The 17633-nt window shown below is 50.0% G+C and overlaps 28 non-coding genes across 28 annotated transcripts; 19 read left to right on the top strand and 9 right to left on the bottom strand.

Moving 5' to 3' along the window:
- Positions 1 to 1140: 1140 nt before the first annotated feature.
- TRNAN-GUU (transfer RNA asparagine (anticodon GUU)) lies at positions 1141 to 1214 on the top strand. The gene has a single exon. It is a non-coding gene; the product is annotated as a tRNA-Asn (tRNA).
- Positions 1215 to 1457: 243 nt separating this feature from the next.
- Positions 1458 to 1529, top strand: TRNAW-CCA (transfer RNA tryptophan (anticodon CCA)). Its single transcript has one exon. It is a non-coding gene; the product is annotated as a tRNA-Trp (tRNA).
- Positions 1530 to 1600: 71 nt separating this feature from the next.
- Positions 1601 to 1671, bottom strand: TRNAG-GCC (transfer RNA glycine (anticodon GCC)). Its single transcript has one exon. It is a non-coding gene; the product is annotated as a tRNA-Gly (tRNA).
- Positions 1672 to 2825: 1154 nt separating this feature from the next.
- Positions 2826 to 2899, top strand: TRNAN-GUU (transfer RNA asparagine (anticodon GUU)). Its single transcript has one exon. It is a non-coding gene; the product is annotated as a tRNA-Asn (tRNA).
- Positions 2900 to 3142: 243 nt separating this feature from the next.
- TRNAW-CCA (transfer RNA tryptophan (anticodon CCA)) lies at positions 3143 to 3214 on the top strand. The gene has a single exon. It is a non-coding gene; the product is annotated as a tRNA-Trp (tRNA).
- Positions 3215 to 3285: 71 nt separating this feature from the next.
- On the bottom strand, positions 3286 to 3356 carry TRNAG-GCC (transfer RNA glycine (anticodon GCC)). Its single transcript has one exon. It is a non-coding gene; the product is annotated as a tRNA-Gly (tRNA).
- Positions 3357 to 4510: 1154 nt separating this feature from the next.
- Positions 4511 to 4584, top strand: TRNAN-GUU (transfer RNA asparagine (anticodon GUU)). The gene has a single exon. It is a non-coding gene; the product is annotated as a tRNA-Asn (tRNA).
- Positions 4585 to 4827: 243 nt separating this feature from the next.
- TRNAW-CCA (transfer RNA tryptophan (anticodon CCA)) lies at positions 4828 to 4899 on the top strand. Its single transcript has one exon. It is a non-coding gene; the product is annotated as a tRNA-Trp (tRNA).
- A 71-nt stretch (positions 4900 to 4970) lies between these two features.
- TRNAG-GCC (transfer RNA glycine (anticodon GCC)) lies at positions 4971 to 5041 on the bottom strand. Its single transcript has one exon. It is a non-coding gene; the product is annotated as a tRNA-Gly (tRNA).
- A 1154-nt stretch (positions 5042 to 6195) lies between these two features.
- On the top strand, positions 6196 to 6269 carry TRNAN-GUU (transfer RNA asparagine (anticodon GUU)). The gene has a single exon. It is a non-coding gene; the product is annotated as a tRNA-Asn (tRNA).
- Positions 6270 to 6512: 243 nt separating this feature from the next.
- Positions 6513 to 6584, top strand: TRNAW-CCA (transfer RNA tryptophan (anticodon CCA)). The gene has a single exon. It is a non-coding gene; the product is annotated as a tRNA-Trp (tRNA).
- A 71-nt stretch (positions 6585 to 6655) lies between these two features.
- On the bottom strand, positions 6656 to 6726 carry TRNAG-GCC (transfer RNA glycine (anticodon GCC)). Its single transcript has one exon. It is a non-coding gene; the product is annotated as a tRNA-Gly (tRNA).
- A 1165-nt stretch (positions 6727 to 7891) lies between these two features.
- Positions 7892 to 7965, top strand: TRNAN-GUU (transfer RNA asparagine (anticodon GUU)). Its single transcript has one exon. It is a non-coding gene; the product is annotated as a tRNA-Asn (tRNA).
- A 243-nt stretch (positions 7966 to 8208) lies between these two features.
- Positions 8209 to 8280, top strand: TRNAW-CCA (transfer RNA tryptophan (anticodon CCA)). Its single transcript has one exon. It is a non-coding gene; the product is annotated as a tRNA-Trp (tRNA).
- Positions 8281 to 8351: 71 nt separating this feature from the next.
- On the bottom strand, positions 8352 to 8422 carry TRNAG-GCC (transfer RNA glycine (anticodon GCC)). Its single transcript has one exon. It is a non-coding gene; the product is annotated as a tRNA-Gly (tRNA).
- Positions 8423 to 9599: 1177 nt separating this feature from the next.
- On the top strand, positions 9600 to 9673 carry TRNAY-GUA (transfer RNA tyrosine (anticodon GUA)). Its single transcript has one exon. It is a non-coding gene; the product is annotated as a tRNA-Tyr (tRNA).
- Positions 9674 to 9916: 243 nt separating this feature from the next.
- TRNAW-CCA (transfer RNA tryptophan (anticodon CCA)) lies at positions 9917 to 9988 on the top strand. The gene has a single exon. It is a non-coding gene; the product is annotated as a tRNA-Trp (tRNA).
- A 71-nt stretch (positions 9989 to 10059) lies between these two features.
- On the bottom strand, positions 10060 to 10130 carry TRNAG-GCC (transfer RNA glycine (anticodon GCC)). Its single transcript has one exon. It is a non-coding gene; the product is annotated as a tRNA-Gly (tRNA).
- A 1154-nt stretch (positions 10131 to 11284) lies between these two features.
- TRNAN-GUU (transfer RNA asparagine (anticodon GUU)) lies at positions 11285 to 11358 on the top strand. Its single transcript has one exon. It is a non-coding gene; the product is annotated as a tRNA-Asn (tRNA).
- A 243-nt stretch (positions 11359 to 11601) lies between these two features.
- TRNAW-CCA (transfer RNA tryptophan (anticodon CCA)) lies at positions 11602 to 11673 on the top strand. The gene has a single exon. It is a non-coding gene; the product is annotated as a tRNA-Trp (tRNA).
- Positions 11674 to 11744: 71 nt separating this feature from the next.
- TRNAG-GCC (transfer RNA glycine (anticodon GCC)) lies at positions 11745 to 11815 on the bottom strand. The gene has a single exon. It is a non-coding gene; the product is annotated as a tRNA-Gly (tRNA).
- Positions 11816 to 12969: 1154 nt separating this feature from the next.
- On the top strand, positions 12970 to 13043 carry TRNAN-GUU (transfer RNA asparagine (anticodon GUU)). Its single transcript has one exon. It is a non-coding gene; the product is annotated as a tRNA-Asn (tRNA).
- Positions 13044 to 13286: 243 nt separating this feature from the next.
- TRNAW-CCA (transfer RNA tryptophan (anticodon CCA)) lies at positions 13287 to 13358 on the top strand. Its single transcript has one exon. It is a non-coding gene; the product is annotated as a tRNA-Trp (tRNA).
- A 71-nt stretch (positions 13359 to 13429) lies between these two features.
- On the bottom strand, positions 13430 to 13500 carry TRNAG-GCC (transfer RNA glycine (anticodon GCC)). The gene has a single exon. It is a non-coding gene; the product is annotated as a tRNA-Gly (tRNA).
- A 1154-nt stretch (positions 13501 to 14654) lies between these two features.
- Positions 14655 to 14728, top strand: TRNAN-GUU (transfer RNA asparagine (anticodon GUU)). Its single transcript has one exon. It is a non-coding gene; the product is annotated as a tRNA-Asn (tRNA).
- Positions 14729 to 15906: 1178 nt separating this feature from the next.
- Positions 15907 to 15978, top strand: TRNAW-CCA (transfer RNA tryptophan (anticodon CCA)). The gene has a single exon. It is a non-coding gene; the product is annotated as a tRNA-Trp (tRNA).
- A 71-nt stretch (positions 15979 to 16049) lies between these two features.
- TRNAG-GCC (transfer RNA glycine (anticodon GCC)) lies at positions 16050 to 16120 on the bottom strand. Its single transcript has one exon. It is a non-coding gene; the product is annotated as a tRNA-Gly (tRNA).
- A 1154-nt stretch (positions 16121 to 17274) lies between these two features.
- On the top strand, positions 17275 to 17348 carry TRNAN-GUU (transfer RNA asparagine (anticodon GUU)). Its single transcript has one exon. It is a non-coding gene; the product is annotated as a tRNA-Asn (tRNA).
- Positions 17349 to 17633: the final 285 nt, after the last annotated feature.

Genomic DNA, 17633 nt, shown 5'->3' with positions numbered 1-17633 from the left:
CTCTGTCCAAGACAGTGATGAGGCGCACGCACTCAAATTGCACACCTATGAACAAAGTGTGTGCAACAGACATTGGAATGCCAACGTTTCACATGATGGCAAGAATCAGATGCAGGAGACTATAAGTATGAATGTTTTTGCATTTGCTGAGGTCACTGGCTTGGGACTAGTGTTGTGGTTATCAGGGCATGATGGCAGGCTGCTCCCGACAGAAGTGGCTCATAGAAGGCAGCCTCCAGATCACCAGCACTATTGTGTTTCAGATCATGTCACTGAACTCTCCTCCTTAAAAATCCTTCCCACTGTCTTTGCCAAATTCCCTGTCCTCCCCGAAATGCTGGGGTGAAACGGGCAGAGTTCTGCGCCCTGCGTCCCTTTATGCGTCCCTAACGCGCTCCCAACGCGGCCTACAGCCCTAGTCCGGCACAGCCCTGGTCGGGCTTAGACCACTGGGGCCTCTGGAGAGCAAGACCTCCAGAAGCCTATGGTCGGGCCTATTGCACAGGCATTTTGTGCCTGGCCATTCCGGGATTGTTGTGTTTCAAGGCCCAGCCATCAATACTAATGTGATGGCTTTCCCTGAGAACCCTCATGTCCCTGTCCTCCCAAGAGCCCGAGCTTTTATGTAAAATAAGGTGTGCACCTTGGGCCTTCCCCTTTGCGCTCTCTGCCCCCTCTCTTTCTCCAAAGCTGAGCTCTGCAGGTAAATGTATCTATCTGAGTGAGGGGCTAGGGAGGGTCTTGCCCAGCAGTCTTACAAAGCAAGAGTTCAGAGAAAGCACCTGCTCTGGGAAGGAGACTCCGCTCACAGAGAAGACAAGTCTAACATGCCACAGTGAAGATTGGATGGGCAAGACACACGCCTGACAGGCTGGTAGAACACCACCAGAGGAGCAGATAGCTACGCTAAGAAGGCCACAGAAAAGTCATACATGTATCTCATACACTGGGACTGGTTGTAATACTGGCCCTAACACCATTAGATAGTAGTCTGCGCATCATAACACCCAACAGTGACAAGACACTAAGCAAATGGCAAATGCTGCGTAGGATAAAGACGCCTTATATAACACAAGCTCAAGGCAGGCGCGCACACATAAAGATATATGTTGGGTCTCAGGAGATGTGCTTTTGTCACTAGTCTCTGTGGCGCAATCGGTTCGCACGTTCGGCTGTTAACCGAAAGGTTGGTGGTTCAAGCCCACCCAGGGACGTTTCCTTTTGCATGCATGAAGCACTTTAATAAATCATAGTAATGTGCCTTTGGTCTAGAGCTCCTGCGTGAGACCCTTTCCCTGAACATTTCAATCCTCTGCGTTCTCTCTGCACCTGCACTCAATTTCATCAATAGGATGGAAAACAAAAAGCCAAACCTTGTAATACAACCCTAGGCATATAAGGAGGTGGGCAAAAATGAAAAGGCTCACAACATTTGCTGATGTGACTCCAAAAGCAAGGACCTCGTGGCGCAACGGTAGTGCGTCTGACTCCAGATCAGAAGGTTGCGTGTTCAAATCACGTCGGGGTCACTGTTTCCCATTTTATGCCCCACTGAGTTCCCATATTTGATTTAGAAAGCAAAGTCAAAAGAACACAGCCTTGCATTGGCCGGGAATCGAACCCGGGTCTCCCGCGTGGCAGGCGAGAATTCTACCACTGAACCACCAATGCTTCACATGTGTAGCTTAGAGACAGAGCTCTGTCCAAGACAGTGATGAGGCGCACGCACTCAAATTGCACACCTATGAACAAAGTGTGTGCAACAGACATTGGAATGCCAACGTTTCACATGATGGCAAGAATCAGATGCAGGAGACTATAAGTATGAATGTTTTTGCATTTGCTGAGGTCACTGGCTTGGGACTAGTGTTGTGCTTATCAGGGCATGATGGCAGGCTGCTCCCGACAGAAGTGGCTCATAGAAGGCAGCCTCCAGATCACCAGCACTATTGTGTTTCAGATCATGTCACTGAACTCTCCTCCTTAAAAATCCTTCCCACTGTCTTTGCCAAATTCCCTGTCCTCCCCGAAATGCTGGGGTGAAACGGGCAGAGTTCTGCGCCCTGCGTCCCTTTATGCGTCCCAACGCGGCCTACAGCCCTGGTCGGGCACAGCCCTGGTCGGGCTTAGACCACTGGGGCCTCTGGAGAGCAAGACCTCCAGAAGCCTATGGTCAGGCCTATTGCACAGGCATTTTGTGCCTGGCCATTCCGGGATTGTTGTGTTTCAAGGCCCAGCCATCAATACTAATGTGATGGCTTTCCCTGAGAACCCTCATGTCCCTGTCCTCCCAAGAGCCCGAGCTTTTATGTAAAATAAGGTGTGCACCTTGGGCCTTCCCCTTTGCGCTCTCTGCCCCCTCTCTTTCTCCATAGCTGAGCTCTGCAGGTAAATGTATCTATCTGAGTGAGGGGCTAGGGAGGGCCTTGCCCAGCAGTCTTACAAAGCAAGAGTTCAGAGAAAGCACCTGCTCTGGGAAGGAGACTCCGCTCACAGAGAAGACAAGTCTAACATGCCACAGTGAAGATTGGATGGGCAAGACACACGCCTGACAGGCTGGTAGAACACCACCAGAGGAGCAGATAGCTACGCTAAGAAGGCCACAGAAAAGTCATACATGTATCTCATACACTGGGACTGGTTGTAATACTGGCCCTAACACCATTAGACAGTAGTCTGCGCATCATAACACCCAACAGTGACAAGACACTAAGCAAATGGCAAATGCTGCGTAGGATAAAGACGCCTTATATAACACAAGCTCAAGGCAGGCGCGCACACATAAAGATATATGTTGAGTCTCAGGAGATGTGCTTTTGTCTCTAGTCTCTTTGGCGCAATCGGTTAGCGCGTTCGGCTGTTAACCGAAAGGTTGGTGGTTCAAGCCCACCCAGGGACGTTTCCTTTTGCATGCATGAAGCACTTTAATAAATCATAGTAATGTGCCTTTGGTCTAGAGCTCCTGCGTGAGACCCTTTCCCTGAACATTTCAATCCTCTGCGTTCTCTCTGCACCTGCACTCAATTTCATCAATAGGATGGAAAACAAAAAGCCGCACCTTGTAATACAACCCTAGGCATAAAAGGAGGTGGGCAAAAATGAAAAGGCTCACAACATTTGCTGATGTGACTCCAAAAGCAAGGACCTCGTGGCGCAACGGTAGCGCGTCTGACTCCAGATCAGAAGGTTGCGTGTTCAAATCACGTCGGGGTCACTGTTTCCCATTTTATGCCCCACTGAGTTCCCATATTTGATTTAGAAAGCAAAGTCAAAAGAACACAGCCTTGCATTGGCCGGGAATCGAACCCGGGCCTCCCGCGTGGCAGGCGAGAATTCTACCACTGAACCACCAATGCTTCACATGTGTAGCTTAGAGACAGAGCTCTGTCCAAGACAGTGATGAGGCGCACGCACTCAAATTGCACACCTATGAACAAAGTGTGTGCAACAGACATTGGAATGCCAACGTTTCACATGATGGCAAGAATCAGATGCAGGAGACTATAAGTATGAATGTTTTTGCATTTGCTGAGGTCACTGGCTTGGGACTAGTGTTGTGGTTATCAGGGCATGATGGCAGGCTGCTCCCGACAGAAGTGGCTCATAGAAGGCAGCCTCCAGATCACCAGCACTATTGTGTTTCAGATCATGTCACTGAACTCTCCTCCTTAAAAATCCTTCCCACTGTCTTTGCCAAATTCCCTGTCCTCCCCGAAATGCTGGGGTGAAACGGGCAGAGTTCTGCGCCCTGCGTCCCTAACGCGCTCCCAACGCGGCCTACAGCCCTGGTCGGGCACAGCCCTGGTCGGGCTTAGACCACTGGGGCCTCTGGAGAGCAAGACCTCCAGAAGCCTATGGTCAGGCCTATTGCACAGGCATTTTGTGCCTGGCCATTCCGGGATTGTTGTGTTTCAAGGCCCAGCCATCAATACTAATGTGATGGCTTTCCCTGAGAACCCTCATGTCCCTGTCCTCCCAAGAGCCCGAGCTTTTATGTAAAATAAGGTGTGCACCTTGGGCCTTCTCCTTTGCGCTCTCTGCCCCCTCTCTTTCTCCAAAGCTGAGCTCTGCAGGTAAATGTATCTATCTGAGTGAGGGGCTAGGGAGGGCCTTGCCCAGCAGTCTTACAAAGCAAGAGTTCAGAGAAAGCACCTGCTCTGGGAAGGAGACTCCGCTCACAGAGAAGACAAGTCTAACATGCCACAGTGAAGATTGGATGGGCAAGACACACGCCTGACAGGCTGGTAGAACACCACCAGAGGAGCAGATAGCTACGCTAAGAAGGCCACAGAAAAGTCATACATGTATCTCATACACTGGGACTGGTTGTAATACTGGCCCTAACACCATTAGATAGTAGTCTGCGCATCATAACACCCAACAGTGACAAGACACTAAGCAAATGGCAAATGCTGCGTAGGATAAAGACGCCTTATATAACACAAGCTCAAGGCAGGCGCGCACACATAAAGATATATGTTGAGTCTCAGGAGATGTGCTTTTGTCTCTAGTCTCTTTGGCGCAATCGGTTAGCGCGTTCGGCTGTTAACCGAAAGGTTGGTGGTTCAAGCCCACCCAGGGACGTTTCCTTTTGCATGCATGAAGCACTTTAATAAATCATAGTAATGTGCCTTTGGTCTAGAGCTCCTGCGTGAGACCCTTTCCCTGAACATTTCAATCCTCTGCGTTCTCTCTGCACCTGCACTCAATTTCATCAATAGGATGGAAAACAAAAAGCCAAACCTTGTAATACAACCCTAGGCATATAAGGAGGTGGGCAAAAATGAAAAGGCTCACAACATTTGCTGATGTGACTCCAAATGCAAGGACCTCGTGGCGCAACGGTAGCGCGTCTGACTCCAGATCAGAAGGTTGCGTGTTCAAATCACATCGGGGTCACTGTTTCCCATTTTATGCCCCACTGAGTTCCCATATTTGATTTAGAAAGCAAAGTCAAAAGAACACAGCCTTGCATTGGCCGGGAATCGAACCCGGGCCTCCCGCGTGGCAGGCGAGAATTCTACCACTGAACCACCAATGCTTCTCATGTGTAGCTTAGAGACAGAGCTCTGTCCAAGACAGTGATGAGGCGCACGCACTCAAATTGCACACCTAAGAACAAAGTGTGTGCAACAGACATTGGAATGCCAACGTTTCACATGATGGCAAGAATCAGATGCAGGAGACTATAAGTATGAATGTTTTTGCATTTGCTGAGGTCACTGGCTTGGGACTAGTGTTGTGGTTATCAGGGCATGATGGCAGGCTGCTCCCGACAGAAGGGGCTCATAGAAGGCAGCCTCCAGATCACCAGCACTATTGTGTTTCAGATCATGTCACTGAACTCTCCTCCTTAAAAATCCTTCCCACTGTCTTTGCCAAATTCCCTGTCCTCCCTGAAATGCTGGGGTGAAACGGGCAGAGTTCTGCGCCCTGCGTCCCTAACGCGCTCCCAACGCGGCCTACAGCCCTGGTCGGGCACAGCCCTGGTCGGGCTTACACCACTGGGGCCTCTGGAGAGCAAGACCTCCAGAAGCCTATGGTCAGGCCTATTGCACAGGCATTTTGTGCCTGGCCATTCCGGGATTGTTGTGTTTCAAGGCCCAGCCATCAATACTAATGTGATGGCTTTCCCTGAGAACCCTCATGTCCCTGTCCTCCCAAGAGCCCGAGCTTTTATGTAAAATAAGGTGTGCACCTTGGGCCTTCCCCTTTGCGCTCTCTGCCCCCTCTCTTTCTCCAAAGCTGAGCTCTGCAGGTAAATGTATCTATCTGAGTGAGGGGCTAGGGAGGGCCTTGCCCAGCAGTCTTACAAAGCAAGAGTTCAGAGAAAGCACCTGCTCTGGGAAGGAGACTCCGCTCACAGAGAAGACAAGTCTAACATGCCACAGTGAAGATTGGATGGGCAAGACACACGCCTGACAGGCTGGTAGAACACCACCAGAGGAGCAGATAGCTACGCTAAGAAGGCCACAGAAAAGTCATACATGTATCTCATACACTGGGACTGGTTGTAATACTGGCCCTAACACCATTAGACAGTAGTCTGCGCATCATAACACCCAACAGTGACAAGACACTAAGCAAATGGCAAATGCTGCGTAGGATAAAGACGCCTTATATAACACAAGCTCAAGGCAGGCGCGCACACATAAAGATATATGTTGAGTCTCAGGAGATGTGCTTTTGTATCTAGTCTCTTTGGCGCAATCGGTTAGCGCGTTCGGCTGTTAACCGAAAGGTTGGTGGTTCAAGCTCACCCAGGGACGTTTCCTTTTGCATGCATGAAGCACTTTAATAAATCATAGTAATGTGCCTTTGGTCTAGAGCTCCTGCGTGAGACCCTTTCCCTGAACATTTCAATCCTCTGCGTTCTCTCTGCACCTGCACTCAATTTCATCAATAGGATGGAAAACAAAAAGCCGAACCTTGTAATACAACCCTAGGCATATAAGGAGGTGGGCAAAAATGAAAAGGCTCACAACATTTGCTGATGTGACTCCAAAAGCAAGGACCTCGTGGCGCAACGGTAGCGCGTCTGACTCCAGATCAGAAGGTTGCGTGTTCAAATCACGTCGGGGTCACTGTTTCCCATTTTATGCCCCACTGAGTTCCCATATTTGATTTAGAAAGCAAAGTCAAAAGAACACAGCCTTGCATTGGCCGGGAATCGAACCCGGGCCTCCCGCGTGGCAGGCGAGAATTCTACCACTGAACCACCAATGCTTCACATGTGTAGCTTAGAGACAGAGCTCTGTCCAAGACAGTGATGAGGCGCACGCACTCAAATTGCACACCTATGAACAAAGTGTGTGCAACAGACATTGGAATGCCAACGTTTCACATGATGGCAAGAATCAGATGCAGGAGACTATAAGTATGAATGTTTTTGCATTTGCTGAGGTCACTGGCTTGGGACTAGTGTTGTGGTTATCAGGGCATGATGGCAGGCTGCTCCCGACAGAAGTGGCTCATAGAAGGCAGCCTCCAGATCACCAGCACTATTGTGTTTCAGATCATGTCACTGAACTCTCCTCCTTAAAAATCCTTCCCACTGTCTTTGCCAAATTCCCTGTCCTCCCCGAAATGCTGGGGTGAAACGGGCAGAGTTCTGCGCCCTGCGTCCCTAACGCGCTCCCAACGCGCTCCCAACGCGGCCTACAGCCCTGGTCGGGCACAGCCCTGGTCGGGCTTAGACCACTGGGGCCTCTGGAGAGCAAGACCTCCAGAAGCCTATGGTCAGGCCTATTGCACAGGCATTTTGTGCCTGGCCATTCCGGGATTGTTGTGTTTCAAGGCCCAGCCATCAATACTAATGTGATGGCTTTCCCTGAGAACCCTCATGTCCCTGTCCTCCCAAGAGCCCGAGCTTTTATGTAAAATAAGGTGTGCACCTTGGGCCTTCCCCTTTGCGCTCTCTGCCCCCTCTCTTTCTCCAAAGCTGAGCTCTGCAGGTAAATGTATCTATCTGAGTGAGGGGCTAGGGAGGGCCTTGCCCAGCAGTCTTACAAAGCAAGACTTCAGAGAAAGCACCTGCTCTGGGAAGGAGACTCCGCTCACAGAGAAGACAAGTCTAACATGCCACAGTGAAGATTGGATGGGCAAGACACACGCCTGACAGGCTGGTAGAACACCACCAGAGGAGCAGATAGCTACGCTAAGAAGGCCACAGAAAAGTCATACCTGTATCTCATACACTGGGACTGGTTGTAATACTGGCCCTAACACCATTAGATAGTAGTCTGCGCATCATAACACCCAACAGTGACAAGACACTAAGCAAATGGCAAATGCTGCGTAGGATAAAGACGCCTTATATAACACAAGCTCAAGGCAGGCGCGCACACATAAAGATATATGTTGAGTCTCAGGAGATGTGCTTTTGTCACTAGTCTCTGTGGCGCAATCCGCTAGCGCGTTCGGCTGTTAACCGAAAGGTTGGTGGTTCAAGCCCACCCAGGGATGTTTCCTTTTGCATGCATGAAGCACTTTAATAAATCATAGTAATGTGCCTTTGGTCTAGAGCTCCTGCGTGAGACCCTTTCCCTGAACATTTCAATCCTCTGCGTTCTCTCTGCACCTGCACTCAATTTCATCAATAGGATGGAAAACAAAAAGCCAAACCTTGTAATACAACCCTAGGCATATAAGGAGGTGGGCAAAAATGAAAAGGCTCACAACATTTGCTGATGTGACTCCAAAAGGAAGGACCTCGTGGCGCAACGGTAGCGCGTCTGACTCCAGATCAGAAGGTTGCGTGTTCAAATCACGTCGGGGTCACTGTTTCCCATTTTATGCCCCACTGAGTTCCCATATTTGATTTAGAAAGCAAAGTCAAAAGAACACAGCCTTGCATTGGCCGGGAATCGAACCCAGGCCTCCCGCGTGGCAGGCGAGAATTCTACCACTGAACCACCAATGCTTCACATGTGTAGCTTAGAGACAGAGCTCTGTCCAAGACAGTGATGAGGCGCACGCACTCAAATTGCACACCTATGAACAAAGTGTGTGCAACAGACATTGGAATGCCAACGTTTCACATGATGGCAAGAATCAGATGCAGGAGACTATAAGTATGAATGTTTTTGCATTTGCTGAGGTCACTGGCTTGGGACTAGTGTTGTGGTTATCAGGGCATGATGGCAGGCTGCTCCCGACAGAAGTGGCTCATAGAAGGCAGCCTCCAGATCACCAGCACTATTGTGTTTCAGATCATGTCACTGAACTCTCCTCCTTAAAAATCCTTCCCACTGTCTTTGCCAAATTCCCTGTCCTCCCCGAAATGCTGGGGTGAAACGGGCAGAGTTCTGCGCCCTGCGTCCCTTTATGCGTCCCTAACGCGCTCCCAACGCGCTCCCAACGCGGCCTGCAGCCCTGGTCGGGCACAGCCCTGGTCGGGCTTAGACCACTGGGGCCTCTGGAGAGCAAGACCTCCAGAAGCCTATGGTCAGGCCTATTGCACAGGCATTTTGTGCCTGGCCATTCCGGGATTGTTGTGTTTCAAGGCCCAGCCATCAATACTAATGTGATGGCTTTCCCTGAGAACCCTCATGTCCCTGTCCTCCCAAGAGCCCGAGCTTTTATGTAAAATAAGGTGTGCACCTTGGGCCTTCCCCTTTGCGCTCTCTGCCCCCTCTCTTTCTCCAAAGCTGAGCTCTGCAGGTAAATGTATCTATCTGAGTGAGGGGCTAGGGAGGGCCTTGCCCAGCAGTCTTACAAAGCAAGAGTTCAGAGAAAGCACCTGCTCTGGGAAGGAGACTCCGCTCACAGAGAAGACAAGTCTAACATGCCACAGTGAAGATTGGATGGGCAAGACACACGCCTGACAGGCTGGTAGAACACCACCAGAGGAGCAGATAGCTACGCTAAGAAGGCCACAGAAAAGTCATACATGTATCTCATACACTGGGACTGGTTGTAATACTGGCCCTAACACCATTAGATAGTAGTCTGCGCATCATAACACCCAACAGTGACAAGACACTAAGCAAATGGCAAATGCTGCGTAGGATAAAGACGCCTTATATAACACAAGCTCAAGGCAGGCGCGCACACATAAAGATATATGTTGAGTCTCAGGAGATGTGCTTTTGTCACTAGTCTCTGTGGCGCAATTGGTTAGCGTGTTCGGCTGTAAACCGAAAGGTTGGTGGTTCAAGCCCACCCAGGGACGTTTCCTTTTGCATGCATGAAGCACTTTAATAAATCATAGTAATGTGCCTTTGGTCTAGAGCTCCTGCGTGAGACCCTTTCCCTGAACATTTCAATCCTCTGCGTTCTCTCTGCACCTGCACTCAATTTCATCAATAGGATGGAAAACAAAAAGCCAAACCTTGTAATACAACCCTAGGCATATAAGGAGGTGGGCAAAAATGAAAAGGCTCACAACATTTGCTGATGTGACTCCAAAAGCAAGGACCTTGTGGCGCAACGGTAGCGCGTCTGACTCCAGATCAGAAGGTTGCGTGTTCAAATCACGTCGGGGTCACTGTTTCCCATTTTATGCCCCACTGAGTTCCCATATTTGATTTAGAAAGCAAAGTCAAAAGAACACAGCCTTGCATTGGCCGGGAATCGAACCCGGGCCTCCCGCGTGGCAGGCGAGAATTCTACCACTGAACCACCAATGCTTCACATGTGTAGCTTAGAGACAGAGCTCTGTCCAAGACAGTGATGAGGCGCACGCACTCAAATTGCACACCTATGAACAAAGTGTGTGCAACAGACATTGGAATGCCAACGTTTCACATGATGGCAAGAATCAGATGCAGGAGACTATAAGTATGAATGTTTTTGCATTTGCTGAGGTCACTGGCTTGGGACTAGTGTTGTGGTTATCAGGGCATGATGGCAGGCTGCTCCCGACAGAAGGGGCTCATAGAAGGCAGCCTCCAGATCACCAGCACTATTGTGTTTCAGATCATGTCACTGAACTCTCCTCCTTAAAAATCCTTCCCACTGTCTTTGCCAAATTCCCTGTCCTCCCCGAAATGCTGGGGTGAAACGGGCAGAGTTCTGCGCCCTGCGTCCCTAACGCGCTCCCAACGCGGCCTACAGCCCTGGTCGGGCACAGCCCTGGTCGGGCTTAGACCACTGGGGCCTCTGGAGAGCAAGACCTCCAGAAGCCTATGGTCGGGCCTATTGCACAGGCATTTTGTGCCTGGCCATTCCGGGATTGTTGTGTTTCAAGGCCCAGCCATCAATACTAATGTGATGGCTTTCCCTGAGAACCCTCATGTCCCTGTCCTCCCAAGAGCCCGAGCTTTTATGTAAAATAAGGTGTGCACCTTGGGCCTTCCCCTTTGCGCTCTCTGCCCCCTCTCTTTCTCCAAAGCTGAGCTCTGCAGGTAAATGTATCTATCTGAGTGAGGGGCTAGGGAGGGCCTTGCCCAGCAGTCTTACAAAGCAAGAGTTCAGAGAAAGCACCTGCTCTGGGAAGGAGACTCCGCTCACAGAGAAGACAAGTCTAACATGCCACAGTGAAGATTGGATGGGCAAGACACACGCCTGACAGGCTGGTAGAACACCACCAGAGGAGCAGATAGCTACGCTAAGAAGGCCACAGAAAAGTCATACATGTATCTCATACACTGGGACTGGTTGTAATACTGGCCCTAACACCATTAGATAGTAGTCTGCGCATCATAACACCCAACAGTGACAAGACACTAAGCAAATGGCAAATGCTGCGTAGGATAAAGACGCCTTATATAACACAAGCTCAAGGCAGGCGCGCACACATAAAGATATATGTTGGGTCTCAGGAGATGTGCTTTTGTCACTAGTCTCTGTGGCGCAATCGGTTAGCGCATTCGGCTGTTAACCGAAAGGTTGGTGGTTCAAGCCCACCCAGGGACGTTTCCTTTTGCATGCATGAAGCACTTTAATAAATCATAGTAATGTGCCTTTGGTCTAAAGCTCCTGCGTGAGACCCTTTCCCTGAACATTTCAATCCTCTGCGTTCTCTCTGCACCTGCACTCAATTTCATCAATAGGATGGAAAACAAAAAGCCAAACCTTGTAATACAACCCTAGGCATATGAGGAGGTGGGCAAAAATGAAAAGGCTCACAACATTTGCTGATGTGACTCCAAATGCAAGGACCTCGTGGCGCAACGGTAGCGCGTCTGACTCCAGATCAGAAGGTTGCGTGTTCAAATCACGTCGGGGTCACTGTTTCCCATTTTATGCCCCACTGAGTTCCCATATTTGATTTAGAAAGCAAAGTCAAAAGAACACAGCCTTGCATTGGCCGGGAATCGAACCCGGGCCTCCCGCGTGGCAGGCGAGAATTCTACCACTGAACCACCAATGCTTCACATGTGTAGCTTAGAGACAGAGCTCTGTCCAAGACAGTGATGAGGCGCACGCACTCAAATTGCACACCTATGAACAAAGTGTGTGCAACAGACATTGGAATGCCAACGTTTCACATGATGGCAAGAATCAGATGCAGGAGACTATAAGTATGAATGTTTTTGCATTTGCTGAGGTCACTGGCTTGGGACTAGTGTTGTGGTTATCAGGGCATGATGGCAGGCTGCTCCCGACAGAAGTGGCTCATAGAAGGCAGCCTCCAGATCACCAGCACTATTGTGTTTCAGATCATGTCACTGAACTCTCCTCCTTAAAAATCCTTCCCACTGTCTTTGCCAAATTCCCTGTCCTCCCCGAAATGCTGGGGTGAAACGGGCAGAGTTCTGCGCCCTGCGTCCCTTTATGCGTCCCAACGCGGCCTACAGCCCTGGTCGGGCACAGCCCTGGTCGGGCTTAGACCACTGGGGCCTCTGGAGAGCAAGACCTCCAGAAGCCTATGGTCAGGCCTATTGCACAGGCATTTTGTGCCTGGCCATTCCGGGATTGTTGTGTTTCAAGGCCCAGCCATCAATACTAATGTGATGGCTTTCCCTGAGAACCCTCATGTCCCTGTCCTCCCAAGAGCCCGAGCTTTTATGTAAAATAAGGTGTGCACCTTGGGCCTTCCCCTTTGCGCTCTCTGCCCCCTCTCTTTCTCCAAAGCTGAGCTCTGCAGGTAAATGTATCTATCTGAGTGAGGGGCTAGGGAGGGCCTTGCCCAGCAGTCTTACAAAGCAAGAGTTCAGAGAAAGCACCTGCTCTGGGAAGGAGACTCCGCTCACAGAGAAGACAAGTCTAACATGCCACAGTGAAGATTGGATGGGCAAGACACACGCCTGACAGGCTGGTAGAACACCACCAGAGGAGCAGATAGCTACGCTAAGAAGGCCACAGAAAAGTCATACATGTATCTCATACACTGGGACTGGTTGTAATACTGGCCCTAACACCATTAGACAGTAGTCTGCGCATCATAACACCCAACAGTGACAAGACACTAAGCAAATGGCAAATTCTGCGTAGGATAAAGACGCCTTATATAACACAAGCTCAAGGCAGGCGCGCACACATAAAGATATATGTTGAGTCTCAGGAGATGTGCTTTTGTCTCTAGTCTCTTTGGCGCAATCGGTTAGCGCGTTCGGCTGTTAACCGAAAGGTTGGTGGTTCAAGCCCACCCAGGGACGTTTCCTTTTGCATGCATGAAGCACTTTAATAAATCATAGTAATGTGCCTTTGGTCTAGAGCTCCTGCGTGAGACCCTTTCCCTGAACATTTCAATCCTCTGCGTTCTCTCTGCACCTGCACTCAATTTCATCAATAGGATGGAAAACAAAAAGCCGAACCTTGTAATACAACCCTAGGCATATAAGGAGGTGGGCAAAAATGAAAAGGCTCACAACATTTGCTGATGTGACTCCAAAAGCAAGGACCTCGTGGCGCAACGGTAGCGCGTCTGACTCCAGATCAGAAGGTTGCGTGTTCAAATCACGTCGGGGTCACTGTTTCCCATTTTATGCCCCACTGAGTTCCCATATTTGATTTAGAAAGCAAAGTCAAAAGAACACAGCCTTGCATTGGCCGGGAATCGAACCCGGGCCTCCCGCGTGGCAGGCGAGAATTCTACCACTGAACCACCAATGCTTCACATGTGTAGCTTAGAGACAGAGCTCTGTCCAAGACAGTGATGAGGCGCACGCACTCAAATTGCACACCTATGAACAAAGTGTGTGCAACAGACATTGGAATGCCAACGTTTCACATGATGGCAAGAATCAGATGCAGGAGACTATAAGTATGAATGTTTTTGCATTTGCTGAGGTCACTGGCTTGGGACTAGTGTTGTGCTTATCAGGGCATGATGGCAGGCTGCTCCCGACAGAAGTGGCTCATAGAAGGCAGCCTCCAGATCACCAGCACTATTGTGTTTCAGATCATGTCACTGAACTCTCCTCCTTAAAAATCCTTCCCACTGTCTTTGCCAAATTCCCTGTCCTCCCCGAAATGCTGGGGTGAAACGGGCAGAGTTCTGCGCCCTGCGTCCCTTTATGCGTCCCAACGCGGCCTACAGCCCTGGTCGGGCACAGCCCTGGTCGGGCTTAGACCACTGGGGCCTCTGGAGAGCAAGACCTCCAGAAGCCTATGGTCAGGCCTATTGCACAGGCATTTTGTGCCTGGCCATTCCGGGATTGTTGTGTTTCAAGGCCCAGCCATCAATACTAATGTGATGGCTTTCCCTGAGAACCCTCATGTCCCTGTCCTCCCAAGAGCCCGAGCTTTTATGTAAAATAAGGTGTGCACCTTGGGCCTTCCCCTTTGCGCTCTCTGCCCCCTCTCTTTCTCCAAAGCTGAGCTCTGCAGGTAAATGTATCTATCTGAGTGAGGGGCTAGGGAGGGCCTTGCCCAGCAGTCTTACAAAGCAAGAGTTCAGAGAAAGCACCTGCTCTGGGAAGGAGACTCCGCTCACAGAGAAGACAAGTCTAACATGCCACAGTGAAGATTGGATGGGCAAGACACACGCCTGACAGGCTGGTAGAACACCACCAGAGGAGCAGATAGCTACGCTAAGAAGGCCACAGAAAAGTCATACATGTATCTCATACACTGGGACTGGTTGTAATACTGGCCCTAACACCATTAGATAGTAGTCTGCGCATCATAACACCCAACAGTGACAAGACACTAAGCAAATGGCAAATGCTGCGTAGGATAAAGACGCCTTATATAACACAAGCTCAAGGCAGGCGCGCACACATAAAGATATATGTTGAGTCTCAGGAGATGTGCTTTTGTCTCTAGTCTCTTTGGCGCAATCGGTTAGCGCGTTCGGCTGTTAACCGAAAGGTTGGTGGTTCAAGCCCACCCAGGGACGTTTCCTTTTGCATGCATGAAGCACTTTAATAAATCATAGTAATGTGCCTTTGGTCTAGAGCTCCTGCGTGAGACCCTTTCCCTGAACATTTCAATCCTCTGCGTTCTCTCTGCACCTCCCAACGCGGCCTACAGCCCTGGTCGGGCACAGCCCTGGTCGGGCTTAGACCACTGGGGCCTCTGGAGAGCAAGACCTCCAGAAGCCTATGGTCAGGCCTATTGCACAGGCATTTTGTGCCTGGCCATTCCGGGATTGTTGTGTTTCAAGGCCCAGCCATCAATACTAATGTGATGGCTTTCCCTGAGAACCCTCATGTCCCTGTCCTCCCAAGAGCCCGAGCTTTTATGTAAAATAAGGTGTGCACCTTGGGCCTTCCCCTTTGCGCTCTCTGCCCCCTCTCTTTCTCCAAAGCTGAGCTCTGCAGGTAAATGTATCTATCTGAGTGAGGGGCTAGGGAGGGCCTTGCCCAGCAGTCTTACAAAGCAAGAGTTCAGAGAAAGCACCTGCTCTGGGAAGGAGACTCCGCTCACAGAGAAGACAAGTCTAACATGCCACAGTGAAGATTGGATGGGCAAGACACACGCCTGACAGGCTGGTAGAACACCACCAGAGGAGCAGATAGCTACGCTAAGAAGGCCACAGAAAAGTCATACATGTATCTCATACACTGGGACTGGTTGTAATACTGGCCCTAACACCATTAGATAGTAGTCTGCGCATCATAACACCCAACAGTGACAAGACACTAAGCAAATGGCAAATGCTGCGTAGGATAAAGACGCCTTATATAACACAAGCTCAAGGCAGGCGCGCACACATAAAGATATATGTTGAGTCTCAGGAGATGTGCTTTTGTCACTAGTCTCTGTGGCGCAATCGGTTAGCGCGTTCGGCTGCTAACCGAAAGGTTGGTGGTTCAAGCCCACCCAGGGACGTTTCCTTTTGCATGCATGAAGCACTTTAATAAATCATAGTAATGTGCCTTTGGTCTAGAGCTCCTGCGTGAGACCCTTTCCCTGAACATTTCAATCCTCTGCGTTCTCTCTGCACCTGCACTCAATTTCATCAATAGGATGGAAAACAAAAAGCCAAACCTTGTAATACAACCCTAGGCATATAAGGAGGTGGGCAAAAATGAAAAGGCTCACAACATTTGCTGATGTGACTCCAAAAGCAAGGACCTCGTGGCGCAACGGTAGCGCGTCTGACTCCAGATCAGAAGGTTGCGTGTTCAAATCACATCGGGGTCACTGTTTCCCATTTTATGCCCCACTGAGTTCCCATATTTGATTTAGAAAGCAAAGTCAAAAGAACACAGCCTTGCATTGGCCGGGAATCGAACCCGGGCCTCCCGCGTGGCAGGCGAGAATTCTACCACTGAACCACCAATGCTTCACATGTGTAGCTTAGAGACAGAGCTCTGTCCAAGACAGTGATGAGGCGCACGCACTCAAATTGCACACCTATGAACAAAGTGTGTGCAACAGACATTGGAATGCCAACGTTTCACATGATGGCAAGAATCAGATGCAGGAGACTATAAGTATGAATGTTTTTGCATTTGCTGAGGTCACTGGCTTGGGACTAGTGTTGTGGTTATCAGGGCATGATGGCAGGCTGCTCCCGACAGAAGTGGCTCATAGAAGGCAGCCTCCAGATCACCAGCACTATTGTGTTTCAGATCATGTCACTGAACTCTCCTCCTTAAAAATCCTTCCCACTGTCTTTGCCAAATTCCCTGTCCTCCCCGAAATGCTGGGGTGAAACGGGCAGAGTTCTGCGCCCTGCGTCCCTAACGCGCTCCCAACGCGGCCTACAGCCCTGGTCGGGCACAGCCCTGGTCGGGCTTAGACCACTGGGGCCTCTGGAGAGCAAGACCTCCAGAAGCCTATGGTCAGGCCTATTGCACAGGCATTTTGTGCCTGGCCATTCCGGGATTGTTGTGTTTCAAGGCCCAGCCATCAATACTAATGTGATGGCTTTCCCTGAGAACCCTCATGTCCCTGTCCTCCCAAGAGCCCGAGCTTTTATGTAAAATAAGGTGTGCACCTTGGGCCTTCCCCTTTGCGCTCTCTGCCCCCTCTCTTTCTCCAAAGCTGAGCTCTGCAGGTAAATGTATCTATCTGAGTGAGGGGCTAGGGAGGGCCTTGCCCAGCAGTCTTACAAAGCAAGAGTTCAGAGAAAGCACCTGCTCTGGGAAGGAGACTCCGCTCACAGAGAAGACAAGTCTAACATGCCACAGTGAAGATTGGATGGGCAAGACACACGCCTGACAGGCTGGTAGAACACCACCAGAGGAGCAGATAGCTACGCTAAGAAGGCCACAGAAAAGTCATACATGTATCTCATACACTGGGACTGGTTGTAATACTGGCCCTAACACCATTAGACAGTAGTCTGCGCATCATAACACCCAACAGTGACAAGACACTAAGCAAATGGCAAATGCTGCGTAGGATAAAGATGCCTTATATAACACAAGCTCAAGGCAGGCGCGCACACATAAAGATATATGTTGAGTCTCAGGAGATGTGCTTTTGTCTCTAGTCTCTTTGGCGCAATCGGTTAGCGCGTTCGGCTGTTAACCGAAAGGTTGGTGGTTCAAGCCCACCCAGGGACGTTTCCTTTTGCATGCATGAAGCACTTTAATAAATCATAGTAATGTGCCTTTGGTCTAGAGCTCCTGCGTGAGACCCTTTCCCTGAACATTTCAATCCTCTGCGTTCTCTCTGCACCTGCACTCAATTTCATCAATAGGATGGAAAACAAAAAGCCAAACCTTGTAATACAACCCTAGGCATATAAGGAGGTGGGCAAAAATGAAAAGGCTCACAACATTTGCTGATGTGACTCCAAATGCAAGGACCTCGTGGCGCAACGGTAGCGCGTCTGACTCCAGATCAGA

This window comes from Triturus cristatus, chromosome 4_2, assembly GCF_964204655.1.
Source record: "Triturus cristatus chromosome 4_2, aTriCri1.1, whole genome shotgun sequence".
In the NCBI taxonomy this organism is placed as follows: domain Eukaryota; kingdom Metazoa; phylum Chordata; class Amphibia; order Caudata; family Salamandridae; genus Triturus; species Triturus cristatus.
The sequence above is the reverse complement of the archived record's forward strand: the minus strand, read 5'-3'. Positions and strand labels throughout refer to the sequence as shown.